At 43.2% G+C, this 19,967-nt stretch overlaps 1 long non-coding RNA gene across 1 annotated transcript; it reads left to right on the top strand.

Annotated features, from left to right (window-relative positions):
• The first annotated feature begins 254 nt into the window (after nt 1–254).
• Nucleotides 255–4,886, top strand: LOC125936317 (uncharacterized). The gene is made up of 3 exons (XR_007462000.1): nt 255–433; nt 2,962–3,216; nt 4,673–4,886. It is a non-coding gene; the product is annotated as an uncharacterized LOC125936317 (long non-coding RNA).
• The last annotated feature ends 15,081 nt before the right edge of the window (nt 4,887–19,967 follow it).

Below are 19,967 nucleotides of genomic sequence, written 5' to 3'. Positions count from 1 at the left end.
CCGTGAGGGGTTTGGGGGGCCTGGGGGTGTGGGATCCCCCGCCCCGGCGTGGGAATGCCTCGTTCCCGGAGCCCACTCCGAGGCACATCCTCTCCATTTCTCCTCGCCTGCGAAAGTGACACGTCTGCGGCCGCACATTGTCGCCGATTGTGGGAAAGGGCCGCCAGCCTTTCCGCCGCTCCCCGGCCGCCCTAATGAGGGAACAATCGGGCTCCCCGGAGCTGCCGGCGGGGTCAGGCCCGGCGCCCCGCACAATGGGCGCGGCGCCCGAGCCCCTGACAGCGCCATAAATTGGCCGTGCAAAGCTGAGCGCTTGGTGGTCCCCGGGAGGAAAGAGCCGCCGCCGGCAGCGCGAAAAGACGAGTCCGGGAGCCCTCCAGGGAGCCAGTGGTGTTTTTTCCAGATCACCTTGTTGGAACTTAGAGTAGCAGAGGTCAGACGAGAAGGACAATAGCGGGGTCCAAGGGTGAACTCCGGCGGGGGGGGCTCTGAACCCGGGCTCCCAGGTCGAGCAGAATGAATGGGGTGGGCGCTGAAGTCGGGGGGCCCACAGGGGCCCCGGAGTCCGAAGGTCGTGGGGCCGGCCTGGCCCAGAAAGCCCCCTTCCCCCCTCCATCCCAGAGAAAGGAATGGCCCACACTGAAGAAGACATTTCTGCTGCTCACAAAGGGCTTTCTTTCTTTTTTTTTCCTTTTTGGTTTTTTTCTTTCTTTTTTGAAAGATATTTTAGTACAGATCTTACCAGATGAGGACAAGATAAGAAAATCACTAGATGTGGGCTCTTTTTTTTTTTTCACGGAAGATATACATATAATGCAAAGTACCTTTTGAAGTGGTTTTTTTTTAATCAAAAGTTTTCTAAGAAAAAAAAATAACTTCTGTTCAATCTCAGAGAAATAAATGGCATAAGGATGCTCTTTCTGGTTTTTATTTAGCGTCAGTATGGGGTTTTTTTCTTTTTAATCTCTCCAAGGAACAGATAGAGAAAAAACAGAAGGATGGGGAAGCTTATATTAGGATTAAGTGAGCTTTTAACTTGAAAACATGAATTTAAAAAAAAAAAAATGTTTGCCAAACTAACATCAACAAATGTGGCCAGATATCTGGTTTTAATGGGATGATTCAGGAGTTTCGGTCTTTTGTGGGCCTTGGGCTGCCAAAATCCTGCACCAATCATGACATCCCCAAACTCAAAAATTTCAATTAAACAAACCCACGATTGCTAGACATGGTACCCTAACTATTTACCTCTGAAGTTGTGTTTGCACGCGCTGTGCTTTTCGAGGTTTCCCTCTTTTTCTTCCTTCTTTTTGAAGATGAGACTATGACCCTTTGGGAGACCAAGGGTCAGTTGAGGACCCGGCAGGCAATGACCTGTACTTTAACTGTATCCTGAGTGAGAAGGCATCTGGCCCAGCACTTCGTGGCCCCACCGTCCCCCCCCCCAACCCTGCCTGCCACAGCCCCCATCTTCCTTCTTTAAAAGTCTAACTCACATCCCAGAAGGGATTGTGCAAGGCCCAAGCTATGCTGCTAGATAGATAGATAGATAGATGATAGATAAATGATAGATAAAATAATGAGTGTGCAAAAACTGCAATCCCAAGTCTCCCTTGAGCCAGGACCTATGGGTTGCTGCTGCCCCAGGGCAGGGTGAGTGAGGCCCAGTGTCAGAGCCTCCCCTGCACACAGCTGCAGGCACCCCTCTCAGAGACTAGAAATGGCAGAGGAGAAGCAGGAGTGTTATCTGAGCCACCTGCCCCACCCCCAACCCCCCACCCCGCACCCCAGAATCCAGGAACCCCACTGGGAACAGCATCTCTCAGCCTCCCTGCCTCCATGAGTCGAGAGGGGGTGTGGCCACCCCAAACTGGAGGTGGTGGCTAGAAAGGCAGAGAGGAGATGGGGTGACAGCAAGAGAGAAGGTAGTTACACTTTTGTATAAAAGCCACCTTTGGTTCGATTGACTGATACTCTGCTTTATTATTCTCTGAAACCTAAAGCCTAAACTTGCCTAAAAGGGGGTGAGTTTTTCCTCTTACCTAATTTTTCCTGATACAGGAGGAGCACTGTGGAAGAAGGAGAAAGGAAGGGTAGGTTCGAGTAGCCTCTCCAGGAAGCACTGTGACCCGACATTCTTCATACAGAACCACAGAATTAGATAAATATGTATTTAAGTGTTATTCCTGAAAGTTTGAAAAGGAAAACTTACTTCTAAGGTAAATCGGATTGAGTTTCCCTCTTAATCGGATTACCCTGGAATACATGGCTTGCTTCCTGAGGGTGGCTAATAATTGATAACTTCTTGGGGCAGAGAGTTACTGAAAAACCATTTGGAGGCAAAAACCAAAATGTATGTTCTAAATTAGGGGCCTAAATTAAGTTGGACAACAATTTTGTTTACATTCTTCAGGTGCTTTCCAAAGATGCCTTTTAAAATCACATTTTCTCATAATTTATCTAGAAAGAGAAGCCAGAAGCATTATCTTTCCAACTGTGGAAAAACTAGTCCCAAACAGTATTCCAAATAAGACAAACACAAATTTTCTTTGAGATAGACAGCTGGCTCTGGGGGAGTGGAAGATGGTCATTTCTAAGTTACAGCCCGCTGTTCTTTATGAATACAATACTGATTCTCAGAAGCACACCCAAGTGAAGAATCCCCTACCTGTTCCCAGAATCTTGTGTTGAAAACAGTACTAAATCTACACTTTAGCAGGACATTGCAAAGAGTTCTATTCCATGAGACCTGAAGCTGAAAAATCTTTGTCCACTAACGGTGTGCTGTTTTTGAAACTTTTATAGTGTTGCTCTTACCTGGAGTGGTGAAAAAAAAAAAAAAAAGTTGAATGGAAAATCAACTGGACGGGATAAGCTGAACTTCTGGATTCTTCAACGATTCCATTCGGTTGTTGCATGGAAAAATCTTGAATGATTTCTCCATTTCCCACCTACCTCCAGGTTCCTGAAATAATACATGTAAAAAGAGAAAGACCAAATGGAATAAGAGAGATTATTATTCCAACCCTGTATTATAAGCATGTCATGTGTTCGTAAAGAATTGTTCATCTGGTGAAGGAATAATAAAACGTGACACGTGGAAGAAAGGAAACACAGCCAAGAGGCCCTGTTGCTGAGTGTTCTGAACAACAGACAACCTCTAAGGATCCTCGCCTATAATCCTGGCTCTGCCTTCAATTCACAGTATGCCTTTGGGTAAGTCACTTAACCTTTCTGGGTCTCAGTTTCCCTCTGGGCAAAATGGTGGTTATTATAATAACCCTCTTACCAGTATTTTGCAAAGAACAATGATTACAAATGAATGCAAATCGTCTTGTGTGTGTTAAGAATGACATACAAGGGCTGAGAAATAGCATATGAGCTTGTAGTTCACAGCACACTTTTCCGGGAACAACGCGAGGGTGTTGCAATCACAGAACGATAACAGGGACCACCGAGCAGATTATAACCAAGAGGAATCCTTTAGGAAGAATTCGTGATGAGTCACTGGACCAAAATGGGAAAAGTGGGAAAGGAGATTCAACTCTCTTTTTTTTCATATAAATTTTGGCAAAAGTGATTTGGGTGTTAACAGACCAAAGGATGTGCTTAGGACGGTTCATCTAAAGTCGTAGAAATATTAGACGTTACACAACTTAGATACACAACGTGGAGAGGGGATTTATTTACATAGACACAACTCAGAGGTTTACTATTTATTACATGTGTCTTGTTCTGTGATCAAGGAGGGTTTTATAGGTGGCTTTTCAAGAGGCTGGCAGATATGTAATGATTAACTAAATGTTCAGTAATGCTTTATTTCGTTTGCTTCTAAAGAACAACATTTACCGGATTTCAAGGCAATTATGTTTTAAAACGCACTAAAAAATAAAAATAAAAAATAAATCAAAAAAGCACCTAAAGTCATATTTTTCTATTTTTATAAACTCTCAAATGTGGAGAAAAACAAGGAAGGAACAAAGGGAGTATTTATGGTAACAAAAGGTTAATAGCGTGCATACAGGCAGAAGAATTACAGATCAATAAAAAAAAATGAACAACACAGGAAAAAAGGAGAATTGATATGAACAAGCAATTAGCAAAATAATAAATACAGTTCTCCAACTCACAGAGGAGTGTTTAACCACAATAAGAAAGTAAAGTTAAAATACTCTGTGCCATACTGCGGGCAGTAGAGAACCCGCTAATACTTCCCGGGGAAATAACCACAAGCAATTATTAAACGCTATAAAAAGTGCCGTGCTCTCTACCCTAGCTACTTGACTTCGAGAACTTTGTGTTAAAAAAAAAAAAAACAAAAAAAACTCATGATTGTCCCCTAAGTCTTAACCGGAAGGATGACGAGGACAGCGTTGCTGGTTACAGTGCATAATTGCAAATAACTCTAAATACACAGCAGTGGGACAGCCGGTTCAATAAACTGGGTCCGCGCATAAAACGCATTCTAAGATGCCGTGGGGGCTACGAATGCATACTAAGTAGAGAGATATCTAGATACAAAAGGAGGTGAGGAAAAATTTAAGGGTGTGACCCTATTTTGAGGAAAGAAGGAAGAATTGGCAGGACGGGCTATTTAGGCTGCAATATTGCAAATATTGCAGGGTTTCAGTGGTCTATAACAACAAAGGTTTAATCCACACTTGGATTTCAGGTTCCTCTCGGGGCAAGTGCGGGCTCTGCTCTGCAAGTCCTCAGTGCCTGATTCGGAGTGAAGCAGCCACCATGAGAAGCATGGCCCGTCACCGTGGCGGAGGGAAAGAGTTCCACTACGACAGCCACCAGCCAGCCACAGGCAGCTTTGGGAACGTGAAATGGCACCCATGTGAATTGAGACGGTTCTAAGTCTAAAATACACACCAAAGCTCAAAGACTTTGTAGAAATAACAAAAAATTGCAAAAATATCTCAATAAATCTATGTCGAGTACATGCTGAATCTGTTTTGAGTGTCTTAGGTTAAAGCAAATCGCTTGTGAAACTTCACTTCGCCTGTTTCTCTTACTTTTTTTTAATGCTGCTACAGGAACATTTAAAATCGCGTATGTGGCTTACATTTGTGGAGCCACAGCGTTCTAGAGGGTGTTGGACCACCAACCTATGCTGCACCTCATTGGCTAGACTCAGTCACATGACCCCACAGAGTCACAGGAAGTCAGAGAATGCAGTCCTACAGTGTATCCAGGAGGCAGCCAACTGGAAACACTTGGTGAGTAGTCCTAATATGTGCCACAGAAAGGGAGAAAGAGAGAGAGAGGAAAAAAATGACAAATTCTGAAGAGTACATTTGAGAGCATCTGCGTTAAACACAGGCTACTTGCTATGAGAAAATTTACTTGGAATCCCTTGGGAGTCCCTCCACCCATCTGAGCAGTCAGCCTCCAGTGCAACTAAAAAAGTTATGAGAATAGCCCTATACTAGCTGCCAGAGGGGGAAAATGCTACACATATTAAGACACTATATGCAGAGAAAGAAAAAAAGACCGGCAGCAATTTGAAGGGGAAAGAAAGTCATAATACACACGCACACACGAGCAGACACTTGCAGAGATGACATTTGGGTTGGCTGGTGAGCTGCCCTTGACTGTGCAATTCTATGTAGCATGCCCCAAGATGAGAAGCAAGAAGGATTGGCCGATTCCTGGATACTGTTCTTCTAAGAAAAGCTGAGGGGTCAGCAAATGTGTGTTTGTGTGCGGATACATCCATACTTCTTGGACACACCTCGAATTCCATATTCCAAAAGCTCTGTCATCTTCATCGCTTCCTAATGGGATCCCACGTGATTTCAAATTCCTTCTCTTCGCTTGTTTTTGTTGTCAAGTCATTTTCAAGAAACTAATGACATTTGGGGGCGCCTGGGTGGCTCAGTCCGTTAAGCGTCCGACTTCGGCTCAGGTCATGATCTCACAGTCTGTGAGTTCGAGCCCCGCGTCGGGCTCTGTGCTGACAGCTCAGAGCCTGGAGCCTGCTTCGGATTCTGTGTCTGCCTCTCTCTGACCCTCCCCTGCTCGAGTCTATCTCTCTCTCAAAAAATAAATAAACATCAAAACAAATTTTTTCTGAATAAATTATTGATATTCAAAATCTCTTGTCACACCCTTTGCTCGGAGCTCAAAGCAATATGCAGTCATACTGATTTCAGCTACAGGAAGGCAAGAGAACATATTGTGCGCTCTAGAGGCAGGCTGCCCGGGTTCAAATTGCTAGCTGTACAAGCTCTGACAGGTCGCACAACCGCTCTCTTCTTCCATCAATCCATCTGTAAAATGGGGGCCATATCTGTATTTATTTCGCAGGGTTGTGAGTAAAAATCCAAATGTGCGAAGAAGTGACCACCCAGCTAGAATCTGCTACTCGATTTCCGTTTTCTAATTTACCATAAAGATGAAAATCAGCTGAGCTGTACTCCAATCTGCAGCTGATATTTGGAGAAGCATTAGCAGAATTCCCTTCGTCTTTGCTCAGCCCTTCCCTTAAAAGATCTCCAATTTGGAAACACGATTTTTCCCCCCTTTACATCTGCACAAGCCACTGACTTGTCAGGAGAACAATACAAACACCTTCACATTTCTGCAGCTCCGTCTCCTGAATTTAGCACTCCATTTCTGAATTTAAGGAACCAAAGCACCATTCAGTGTTTTAAGAGTGAGGAAAATATATAAAAATTAAAATGGCTTTGACAAGTTAACATCAATTTGAATGAGACTGGGAAAATGAAATTCTGTAGATGAGTGCTTTCATTTCAAATGGTTTTGCCGGTTTTCGAATGATTACCCAATTTTGTCTCGTTCCCTTCAAATTTACAAATTAATATTTTTAAGAGGCAGAGTTAATAACCAGTTGAGTTAAAACATATTAAAAACTATAAAGGTTTCCTCCATTCAAGTTCGGAGTTTTGCTATATAAAACCGACTTTAGAGTTACAATAAAAATAGCAATATCACGCAATACTATGTTTGTATTTCTCAGTTCAATTGCTTTTTATTTTCAAACTGTAGGCAACTAAGACATGCCTGAGTGAAATTTCCTAGGAGCCAAATAATTAATCCAACATTTATCCAAAATGCTAAATTAACTGACCTAATTCTTCAAATGAATATCATACTTTGATGGTGACATACAAATTGTTTTCAACCTTAGGCTTAAAAAGGTATTATCAAGTATTCTGATTAATCAAGGAGAACACCTGGTAATTTGTGACATGCGGAACGTAGCTACCCAATTCCCTGAATATTTTAACAAAATACTTGTAAAATTGCGCCACCCAAACCAAGAGTGAAAAATGGTGCCAACACCAACAGAAGGTAAGAGAAGGATACATTTCAAAAGATTCTAGCTGTTTCTGTACCCTCCGAACCCTCAGAGTGAAATCAAGTATGCAAAGGGATTATGGGCTTAAAGTTCAATTAAAATAAACACTTTAAATTCCATTATTTTACTATTTAGAATGAAAAATAGAATTTTCTTGTCAAATGTTTTGGTTCTCTGACTCTTTTTTACTTTTTTGGTGTGTGCGGTCTTATTTTAAAGTTCCATTGAGGCAATACACATATGCCAGCCAGAAAAATGCAGATATTAAGGGATTTTATTCATAACAGGCTAAATTTGTCTCTTGTGAAAGATAAAAGCACTTTAAAGTTGATGAGTCTATGATTTTAAGTAAAATCCTCATTCAAATGTGATTGCTTTATAGGTTTCACTCTGGTCAGAGTAATTTGTGTTCTTTCTATATATTACTCCGACTATAATAAAGCTGTTTATGCAAATGTGAAATTGTTGCTATCGCAAAATTTCTCCAACTGTGTAAGGTTGCAGTGTTAAACTCGCATTCAAGATCCGAATTCCACATATTCACAACCTGCAAACATCCCAAAGTCACACTTCGACATCTGTGTGGTGGCCAGCTTCCACGGCAATCCATAACATGCTTTTTCAGAAGTTGAAAGAAAAAAGAAATCAAAACGTTGAGGTAAGTACAATTCAGTAATTATAGTAAATGTTTACCAAATGTTTGCCATGGCATACATTTTATTAATTGATAACACTTAGAAACCACATTAGGGGGGCAGCTGGGTGGGTGGCTCAGTCAGTGAGCGTCCAACTCCTGAGCTCAGGTCATGATCTCAGGGTAGTGGGATCGAGCCCTGCATTGGGCTCTGTGCTGAGCATAGAGCCTGCTCGAGATTCTCTCTTCTCTGCCCCCTCCTGCCCCACTGTCACTCTCTTTCTCTAAAAAAAAAAAAATTTTTTTTTAATTTTAAAAAATTTAAAAAAATAAAAAGGAAAGAAACCACATTACGAAGGCAAAAGCCTTCAGAGTTTGTGTAAATTTTATAACACACTGTGGCTCATGTATGCCTGGGAAAACCCACCACATGCCCAATTGTGACACAAACCTCAAAGGTTTCTTCATCTGCACTTTTGAAGGTTCTTTACATTCCTTGTGTTATCTTAACTTAGAAACTTTTGGATAATGTGTAGTTTTGCATCCTTAGTGAAACCTTTATCTTGCCATATTCTGTCTCATTGAAAAGTCAGAAGTTTCTATCATGTCAAGTACACTAAATACCTCTGCAAGAAACAGTGTAAAGCGATTACATCGGTAAACAATTATTTTCAGGCCTTGTCCTTCTGAATTTGGAGGTGAACAAGGATGGCAATAGGGATTTCAGACACAGTGAGTAAAACTGTAGGCTGTTGAGATACACGGGCCAATTGCTGACTTCTGCAGAAGAAGGAATTATAAGCCACATAAGAAAAATGGCCCTGTGCTATACATCTGGTCACCCTCGAATGTCTCCGTCTCCATTGATGCTTGAGCCTTGCCATTCTTAGTTACTATGGTTCCGTGCCCTGAAATTCTCTCCATTTTCTAGTGTGTTCACTATAACATACAGCTCCTGATGCCCGCTCTCTACGGTTTCCTCACCTAACATTTTCTCTTTATCACTGCATCTCAAGAACCTTGTTTATTTCCACCGTATAATGTGTTGTAGGCTTAGCTCTGCCATTAAGTCTCTGTGCTGTCCTTAATCAGTAAGCATGTCTGAGCCTCAGTTTGCTCATTTGTAAGATGCGAACAAATCATAAGTAGTATCTTCATTTGTTATTGGGCCTTTATTACTCTTGTGGATTCTACCGCACCTCACTTGCTAACATGAGTAATTTTTGTACAAGCAAGCTGTGTCACTGCACTCTTATCGATGCACGGTTTTGTTTTGGTGTGACTTTTTTCTGGCTATATCTTCCAACAAAGTAACAATAAACACCACTGAGAAGGTGAGGCCCAAAAGGTAAAATGCAGAAGGAATAAACATGAAGCCATGCACTTAAGTTTGAAAATCGGTGCCAGAAGTGGAGGGTTTATACATTTGACAGGCACTTTTATTAAGCACCCACTGTGTCCAGGCTGGGTTCTTTTTTTTTTCTTTTTTTTTTTAAATTAATTTATTTATTATTATTTTTTCAATATATGAAATTTATTGTCAAATTGGCTTCCATACAACACCCAGTGCTAAAAACAAATAACCCAGTGAAGAAATGGGCAGAAAACATGAACAGACACTTCTCTAAAGAAGACATCCGGATGGCCAACAGGCACGTGAAAAGATGCTCAACATCGCTCCTCATCAGGGAAATAAAAATCAAAACCACACTCAGATATCACCTCACGCCAGTCAGAGTGGCCAAAATGAACAAATCAGGAGACTATAGATGCTGGAGAGGATGTGGAGAAACGGGAACTCTCTTGCACTGTTGGTGGGAATGCAAATTGGTGCAGCCACTCTGGGAAGCAGTGTGGAGGTTCCTCAGAAAATTAAAAATAGACCTACCCTATGACCCAGCAATAGCACTGCTAGGAATTTACCCAAGGGATACAGGAGTAGTGATGCATAGGGGCACTTGTACCCCAATGTTTATAGCAGCACTCTCAACAATAGCCAAATTATGGAAAGAGCCTAAATGTCCATCAACTGATGAATGGATAAAGAAATTGTGGTTTTTTTTCTTTTTTAATGTTTATTTATTTTTGAGAGAGAGAGCGCGCCAGCAGGGGAAGGGGAGAGAGAGTGGGAGACAGAGAATCTGAAGCAGGCTCCAGGCTCTGAGCTGTCAGCACAGAGCCCAAAGACACAGGGCTGGAAACCACGAGCCATGAGATCACGACCTGGGCCAAAGTCAGACGCTTAACCAACTAAGCCCCTCAGGTGCCCCCCTTTTTTAATGTTTATTTATTTTTGAGAGAGAGAGTGAGAGAAAGCAAGTAGGGGAGGGGCAGAGAGAGAGAGGGAGACACAGAACTCAAAGCAGGCTCCAGGCTCTGAGCTGACAGCACAGAACCCGACGCAAGACTCAAACTGATGAACCGCGAGATGGTGACCTGAGCCAAACTCAGGTGCTCAACCAACTGAGCCACCCAGCCGCCCCCAGGCTGGGTTCTGATAACACAAAGATTTTTTTTAAATCCTCATATTTAACAAGCTCACGTTCTCACAGTATTGGCAAGTAGAGAAGGAGAGACAACAGACACTTAAATAACTAGAATGCACATTGAAATAAATATTATGATAGACTTGAGTGCCTATTCTATACAAGCACAAAAAAGGGAGAAATTAATTTTACCGCAGTAGGGTGCAGATTGGGGAAGCGGGAGAGAATTCTGAAAGAGGAAACACCACCAGGCATTTGGCTAGCAGTGGCTATTAACATTGATTCATCCAGCTTTTCCCTAAGACAACTAAGGAGTCAGAGAAGATAAGAATTTTGACCCTATCACCAACTAATAAGTGACAGCGAGTAAGTCGTAGAGCTGGGCCATAAAGCCAAGGGCATCCTACGTTCGGCCACGAAACTATGCTGCCTCTCGGCCCAATAAATGAGCCAGTTCTGTTCCAGCTTAAACTTATTACACAATTGAGACACTAGAACTATTACATTAAAAAGCTTTTTTTTTTTCTTCCATGAAATCTGTAAATAATGCAGTGGGCATTTTTATTGCCAGAAACTTGAGTAATGATTTATTGCATCTTTACAAGAATGACCCAAACCAAGTGGGATTTTTTTTTTCTTCTAATCGATAAAGACTCCTAAGGCACCCAGGGTAACTGTAACCTGTAATTGAGCTCCCCTCTGCATACTCTTCAACACAGGACCTGTGCCAGGTGAGTCTCAAAATTTTGCACATACATCGGGGCACCTGGGTGGCTCAGTCGGTTCAGCAACCTGCTCTTGATTTCGGCTCAGGTCACGATCTGATTTAAAAATTGCACATACAGTATGTTCTTTAGATATGCATGGGGAAAAAAGGTTCTAAGGAAGTACACTGAAATGCAGGGTGAAATTGTAGGACCGTTTCCCACTCCCCCCCCCCCCGGGCTTTTCTACATTTTGCCCATATTCTACAAAGAGCACATTTTTTTTTTTAATCAAATAAATAGCATATACTCTTATGAGTTTGTTTTTAAAATACCTGAAGAGGCGCCTGGGCGGCTCAGTCGGTTAAGCATTCAACTCTTGATTTCGGCTCAGTTTACGATCCCAGGGTTATGGGATCCAGCCCCACGTCAGGCTCCTCAGTGAATGTGGAGCCTACTTAAGCTTCTGCCCCTTTCTGTCCCTCATATGCACTCTATCTCTCTAAAAATTAAAAAAAAAAAAAGTACCTAGGAAAAAAATGAAACTAGCCAAAATGACATATAGACTTATGGTGATTTTTGTTTTATTGTATGATTTATTTTCCCATAGTTTCTGAAATGACCTTTTTCTTGAAGTACTAATTTACATATTAAGAGCAAATGTGCAGGGGCTCCTGGGTGGCTCAGTTGGTTAAGCCTCCAACTCCGGCTCAGGTCATGATCTCACTGTGAGTTTGAGCCCCCCATCGGGCTCTGTGCTGACAGCTCGGAGCCTAGAGCCTGCTTTGGATTCTGTGTCCCCCTCTCTCTCTCTGCCCCTCCCTGCTCGTGCTCTCTCTCCCTCTCTCTCTATAAAAAAACAAAACAAAACAAAAAGAACATTAAAAAACAATTTTTTAAGAGCAAATGCCCACAAGCAGCAAGCAAAAGGGGAAGAAAGTTCTAGAAGAGTTCTCGGTGCAGTGGAGTGGAGGCCTAAGCAGCCCCAGCTTCAGGTGGGAATACAGCCTATCCTGAGAATGGCTCAGGGCCCAGAAACTTGGGGGGGAGGGAAGGAGGAGGGGAGGGGACAGATGGGCCTGACACCCTGGCTGAAAGTATCCCCTCCAGAAAGGAGAGCTGCCCCTCCTGGAGATCAAAAGGACAGAGGGGTGAAGATACTCTGCTTACAGCCCCAGCGTGAGGAAGCAGCAGAAATGTCTGCCCAAGACAAAGAGATGCAGGGTTGCAGGGTGTGGATCAGGGTTCAAACCCCAGCGGTGCTGCTGTTACAAATGAAAAAGTGGACCAGGAGAGGGGATGCCTTTAAAATTAAGGGCCAGGATGAGGTGAGCCATGGGTAAGGGGGGGAGGGGGCAGCCACCTCTTTAGGAAAGGCTTGAGCTGGCGTGGTTGGTTGAGCAAATGAAGAATGGGGGGCAGGTGTCTGGACTGTGGGCCTAACCCGACCACTAAGCAGCTGTGCGCATCTGGTCAAGACCCAGCTTCCCTGCACTGTGGCTCCTTCAGCGCTCGGGCCAGGCGCTCGCTCCCCAAGCACAGTCTTCTTTCCCTCATTCAAATCTGCCCAGCCACCCAGGGAACAGCCCAAGTGTCCGCTGTGGGCCGGGCACCGGGCTGGGTGCCGGGCAGGCGCAGTGAATCAGAACACCCCCCACCCCACGCCCCGCCGGCATCTTGAATGGATGTCTCTCGAAGGCCCGTGGACTGCAGAAAGGCGGCGCTCTCAGATGGCACAGGTGCGCAGCAGTCCGTGTGCGTTCGTGAACTCTGACCAAACCGTCGTCGCCGCAGCCAGTATCTCCTGCGCAACGATGAGAAAAGAGCCTGCCGTTCCGAGGTCATTGTCACAGACGGTTCCTTCGTCTCTTCCCCCGTTTTAGGAAAATACTTTCTGAGTTTCATCCACGAATTGATTTATTTATTTTTTTGTCAAAAAAATAGCTCCCTCCATTTCTTGAAGTCAACTGCTTATTCTAAGTGAACCCGAATTTTCAAAACCGTCTATAACTGAAAACTCTCCTGGAGCCTGGTAGGAATGGGACTCCCTAAGGGTTGTGCCAGGAGTGCTTGGCCTCAGACAGACCGGGAATACCATAGTGCCCTTTATTACTAGGTTTCAGTATTTCCATTTTAAGCCCTGGTAAATACAGGGCTATGAGAGAAAAAATTAATGGGAATATTTTCAAACCTTCGGAAAACTCAGGATTTGATATTTGGCAGGAAGGCTAAGAGGGTGGTTAAAGAAAAAAGTGCAAATACTCAAAACTTTCTTTAAGGTTGAGTTTGAGTCCAATTGACTCTGTTCTTTTTTCACACTGGCCCTAGCAAAGCTGCATTTTTTTTTTTCCCCTGCTAACAACTCTTCCCTTATTCTATGGAATGTTTAATTTGCCCTTTGAAAGAAAGTATGATTTGTTCCATTTTTTCCATGTGCAATTTCTGTGCTATTTACAGACTAAGATAAGAATCAAGAAGGATTCATGTGCCAAAAGCACAAATTCAAGGCGGGGAGAGGAAATCAGAGTCCTAAGTCCCAACTTGGACTGACTCGCTAGAATATTCTAGTTACAGACCTTCTCGACATTGTGTTCTCATCTACCACCGTGTACTCACAGAGCCCACCGTCCCAATCACCCAGTGAATCAAAGCCCGGCCTAAATCAAAATCAAAGAGTGTGTTCGGCAAAGCAGCACATCTACAGGCTAAACAAAGCTACCAAACCTTAGAAAAATTACAGTGTTAATCTAGTCACTCCTTACACCTCAGTGATGACAGCGTGATATGAAAACCCCAGTTGTTAAGCTCTACAAGTACAGCACACCGATCACCAAAGGATCCGAGTTAAAATTAATCCCTGTGGATACAACAGACAGTATCTAACTGGGGCCTTTTTTTAAAAAATAAATAAATAAAAATATGTATACTAAACAAACTCAAACCTGTGACCCAAACAACATGATAAGCAAGCAAGTTATGAAGGAGACCAGTGAAATCTAATTTAAAACCCCCATTTTGTTAAACCAGTTTATTACTGAGCTCCCTGTATATAAGCGCTGCCTTTTTCTCGACATCTCGGCTATGGGTTTTTCATGGATTTTCACCGTCCTGAATAGTTTGCTTTCTGTTCCAGTCTTTTCTCAGCTCTCTGACCCAACACAAGGGCTGGCAGTACTCACTCACACCCACTTCCCACCCCCCAACCCGCTTTCCACTCTGAGCATGCCTTGCTCCAATCAGTTCTCCATAGCGCAGAGAAACTGCTTCTCGGTTGTTCAGACAAACGTGGTAATTGCCATCACACTCACAGGCAAACTGAAAGACTTTCTCTTTTACCCTATTCAGTGCCCACACACCACAACCCCCACCTCCCGGAGGGAAGTGTAAGTCCCCTCCTTTCTAAACAGTTTGCATTCTTCCAAACAAACAAAACCCATAGCTCAGACACCACACACACACACACACACACACACACAGGCGCGCCTGCACATTTCACATCACAGTGGTAGATGTAATTTATTATATTGACCTTACTGACTTACAGATCCATTGAGAAAAGGGACTCAAAAATATTGGGGCATCTGAAGGTAGTACCTCCAGTAGCTTCTGATGGGGGTCAGCTTTGCTGAATTTATTTATCCCACCTTAATCCCATCACCAACTTACTTCTCCACCATGGATTCTCCTAAAGCAGTGTATTATGAATAAAAAAGACTTCCCTTTGATCCCTCTTTAAATGTCAAGAGCAAGCCCTTAGGCATACCCAATGGCGTGTACCCAGAGTCGATTTCAACTTGGGAGAAGCCGCGGCTCACTTTCAGTTCCTGAGGACGCACCGTCATCCAAGTTACAGGGACAGTAAAACTGCTGAGGTCAAGTACTACAGATTAAATGTCAAATACATACCATTAGTTTTATAAACATTTAAAAATAAGTATAATATTTATCTGCAAAAGAATTATTGATAATTGGTTAAATAATGGTGATCACTGTTACTTAAGTTGCATTTAAGTTTTCATATTTATATCTTAAACACTTCAAAGTTCACTTTAGAACTCTGGGAGGAATTGCCTAAAAGAAAATCTGCCCTAAAGGTCGGCTCTCCTAACATCACCAAAAACCCACTCCTATCACCAAAGCTGACACATGAATAATGTTGTAAGGTTTCCTTTTGCTAAAGAGGCTAGCGGTCTCCAAAATGGATATTGTGCACTACCCACCGATGATCAAGGTGTGATTGAAGTAAAAACTCCTCCAACATTGCTGCAGAGAATACGAATTAGGGCAAACTTCCTGGAGAGCAGATTGGCTACACGGATCAAGATTCTTACAAATGTTCTGGTCCTTTGACCTAATAATTACACTTCTTGGAATTTATCCCAAGGAAATTATCAGAGAAACAAACAAAGGATTATGTACAAGGATGTTCACTGCAATGCTATTTATAATAGCAAAAAATTGCCGCTGCCTAATTAACCAACAATAGAGATTTGGTTAAGTAAAATTATAGTAAATCCACAGAACAGAATGCTATTCAGCCATTAAAAACCATGTGTTCAAAGAATGCAAAATAGCTCAGGGAAATGCTGACAAGACAATGTTAAGTTAAAAAGTAGGCCATAGCACGTTAAATGCAATGTGACCCCAGTTTTGTAAATAGCTGTACATGTATATGATACGTATTATGCGTGTGTGTGTGTGTGTGTGTGTGTGTGTGTGTACACATTGGGAGAAAGGATAAAAACTATACTGGCTGAGGGTTCCTAAATCCCAAAGAATGTGATAAAAAATTTTAATTATTTTATTTAGTCACCAAGATGGTTCGCAGAATGTATACTGTTTGGATCCCTATTTTAAAAATGATGAAACCAGAGCAAAGAGAGATTAAATCACATGAATTCACTCAGCTAATAAGTAGCCAGTGTTTATTCTCAGATGATGTTGGCCCTACATAATGCTGTCCTCTGTGTTGTTCCATGGGGTTATGTTTCCCTTCATATTATTTTTGTATTCCTCCAAATTTTCTCCATACATATTTGACTTTTGTATCCAGATTTGAACAGGTTTTTAATAGTATGCAAAATGAGAGCAATTGCCCTAATGATTGAAATTAAACAGCATATTCTTGCCAAAATGAATCAACTATTTCTTATTTGTTAAGTGCAGAAGGCAGCTTTTTGATTTGGTTCAGTTTTTTACCAATTCATTGATTATTTCGACTTTGAAAATGAACCTCTTGTTTCGTCTTTTATAGATTTTGGCACTTTGGTATTCCATGTTGCGTTTTCAGGTGCACAAGAGAAGTATTGATTCAGGGATATATTAAAGGATGAGTAAAAATACAAAAAGAGATCTTTTTAGGTGTTTTTAACTTCTTAATAGAAAGTAAAGTAAGCTGTTTCACATGAGTTGGGCAGAGGTGAAAATTGGCCTTAGGGGAGTAAAAGATTTGAAATAATTGTCTTGGTCTGAGCCAATTAGAAGTAAACAAAGGATAAAATATCATCACTGTGATAAAGATGACAAATGGGGCACCTGCATGGCTCAGTTGGCTGAGCATCCGACTCTTAATTTTGGCTCAGGTCATGATCCCAGGGTTGTGGGATCAAGCCCCGTGTCGGGCTCCTCACTGAGTGCGGAGCCGGCTTAAGATTCTCTCTCTCTCTCTCTCCCTCTGCCCCTCTCCCCTGCTAGTGCCCTCTCTCTCTCTCCCCTTCTCTCTTTAAAATAAAAAATTTTAGGGGTGCCTGGATGACTCAGTCGGTTAAGCATCTGACTTCAACTCAGGTCATGGTCTTATGGTTCGTGAGTTCCAGCCCCACGTCGGGCTCTGAGCTGATGGCTCAGAGCCCGGAGACTGCTTCAGATTCTGTGTCTCCCTCTCTCTCTGCCCTTCCCCTGTTCATGTTCTGTCTCTCTCTCAAAAATAAATCAGCATAATACAAATTTTTATTAAAAAGTCTTTGAGAAAGATGACAAAGGATACGTGAACAGGGGGACAGCAGGCTATCCTGAATTTGCACCTGAAATCAGGCCACCGTCCCCAGTAGCTTCAGCTAGGCAGTGACTAGCCATTAGCATAAGCTGTGGCTCCAGTGAGTCGCGTTCATTTCTGGTGCCCAATCCTAGAAGCCTGAGTAGAGGAAGCAGGAGTGTGGGTGCGTGGGCCTGTTGGGTAGAAAATGAGAAGCTGGCTAAAGATTGGTAGATTTCATCGGAACGTCACCCAGACAGCAGCGTGATTTTGGCCACGAATACTGTGGCAAGTGGAGGGGCAGCGGTGTCCCGGAGGGGCCCCTCCAGAGCCTTCCAAGAGGAAGAGCCTGTGCTGGGCAGGAGCCTGGTGGCCAATGGGGAGTGCAGCTCAGGCATCTCAGAGAGAAGTCTGTAGAACAGCCCCTATATCACTCGCTGGGAATGCCAGGCAGGGAGAGGGAGAGAAAGGGTACCCACAGTTTCTGACATCCTCCAGAAAGCTGGCTGTGGTCCAGGAGGCCTCCGTGGCCCTGGGTTGCCTCGAGTTTTAATCAAGTGGCATAAATTTCTAATGAAAAGGAGGAAAGTGAGGTTTAATTATGATGTCTTAATGAAAACAAAGATTTCATATGTACAATGTACAAGCCCTTCTTATAGTTTCGATGCTGAATGCTAGTACTCCATCAAGAGGTCACCCGACAAACAGGGAAAACGTATGTTAATTGGGGATACTATATAGCCATTAAAATTTTACCAATTGAATTTGAAGAGCCAATCCAAGGGCACTCACGCAAAGTTTCATAAAAATAATTCAGAACACTTATCACCGTTTTTCTAAAACTCGTAGAGAGGAGGTGAACAAGAGACGTCTCCAAATACCAGCAGTAGTTTCCCTCCAGGCAGGAAAGTCGTGAGGAATATTTTTCTCCCTTATGCTTCTATGTAGTTTCTAAATTTTCTCAGAAAATGAAATGTTTGGAAAAGCCTTTGATGGCCCAGGCTGAGATGATACCCTCTGTGCAGGTCCACTGCAATTGTCCCCACCCTCCACACCGCCCCTTCCCTCTCTGCCCTTCTCCTTCCCTCCTGTACACATGAACTCAGCACGTGACTCATCCCACTCATTTCTGACTCTCCGTCTTTGCGCCTCTGGCATCTTCCTCTGACACCTGAACCCCAGCCCCATTTCAAGCCCCATCAACACGGCAAAAGTCTCTCTCCAGCTTCCACTGGAGAAGACGTAGTTACCTCTTCAGTAGCCCTGGCCCTTGAAATGCCCTTTTCTGTTCTGCATTCTATTTAACACAGTGATTGGTGTGAGTATTACTTTCCTCCACCAACCTTGTCAATAGCTGGAACTCTCTTATTTGTATTTCCAGATCTACTCGCCCTGCCCACCCCAGCCCATGGCACCTGCTATCTGGGATATAATAAGCATGCCCCAAGGATTGATTGAATTGATTTGGAAATACTCCCTGGAGAGCAAGAAGTTTTATTGCCTTCTTTTAGTTCGGTCCCTGTGCTCTTGAGTGTGGAAGATGTGACCTCCCCAGGATGACTGGGAAATTAAGTGCCTTTGGAGAAAGGCAGGGCCCAGTCATGTTAAGAAGTTGAAAGAAGAGGGGTGCCTGGGTGGCTCAGTCGGTTAAGTGTCTGACTTCAGCTCAGGTCACGATCTCGCGGTCCGTGAGTTCGAGCCCCGCGTCGGGCTCTGGGCTGATGGCTCAGAGCCTGGAGCCTGCTTCCAATTCTGTGTCTCCCTCTCTCTGCCCCTCCCCCGTTCATGCTCAGTCTATCTCTGTCTCAAAAATAAATAAACGTTAAAAAAAAAAATTTAAAAAAAAAAAAAGAAGAAGTTGAAAGAAGAGAAGCAAGTTGTGCTTCCGGTATTTAGGCTCTGCCCACTGTGGAGCACAGAGATTCCAGAAGACAGGTCAAGTGTTGTCAAAGGGGACAGTAAGACGTCACTTGAGAGCAAGACAAGTGAGATGACAATGAGTAGGAGGTAGAAGGGAGAGGTCCCCGTAGTGTTTTAGGGGATAACCATGTCTCTGAGAAGAACAAGAAGTAAGTGCTGTGGACGCTGAGCCCTAAGTCAGCATAGGCACGTACCACAGTTCATGGAGAGGGGCCCCCAGGATGCAGAATGGAATGTATTATTGGATCCAGAGTGCTCCTCTCCTAACCAGTATGATTTTAATCAAAATTTCTGGCAAAGAATTGAAATCCAAATACTTAGTTTTGTTTTCCCACAACCATTTCCAAGCCAATGTCTTCACCATCAGATCTTCAGCAACCTGTAGTTGATAACATTCGCTAAGATTTCAAGTGGGAAAACTTCACGGAGAAATGGTCTTTAAGGCGCACAGAAATGAAACCTTAACAGTAATAGCTCACATTGTCCTGCAGCTGGTCCTGGGGAGACTAAGCACACTGACATTTTCCTCGAAAGCTACAGTTTTCCCGTGGAACACTTCCTCATGTTCATTATCGCCGATTGACACGCATGTAAGCTGACGCTCCAAGAGAAACCAAACTTTAAAATATTAATATAAACATTATACCTCTTTTAACTGCAGCAGACACGTTCTTAAGTAATGTAATGCCAACAAGACCCATTACCAATAAACAAAAAAATACATTTTGGGCGGCTTCCCTACCTACTACGAAGTAAGGAGGAAACTAAATGGCTTCCACAGCAAGGACCGGCAAGGAGCCTTGCCCTCTTTGTGTTTTGAGGTTGAACGGTAGACAAAAACTCTGGTTCCAGGCCAATCACAAACAAGACAGAGGAATATTGAGAGGCTAAGGGAAGCCATATTTGAACCTGGCTCCCT

This window comes from Panthera uncia, assembly GCF_023721935.1.
Source record: "Panthera uncia isolate 11264 chromosome A3 unlocalized genomic scaffold, Puncia_PCG_1.0 HiC_scaffold_11, whole genome shotgun sequence".
Taxonomy (NCBI): domain Eukaryota; kingdom Metazoa; phylum Chordata; class Mammalia; order Carnivora; family Felidae; genus Panthera; species Panthera uncia.
The sequence above is the reverse complement of the archived record's forward strand: the minus strand, read 5'-3'. Positions and strand labels throughout refer to the sequence as shown.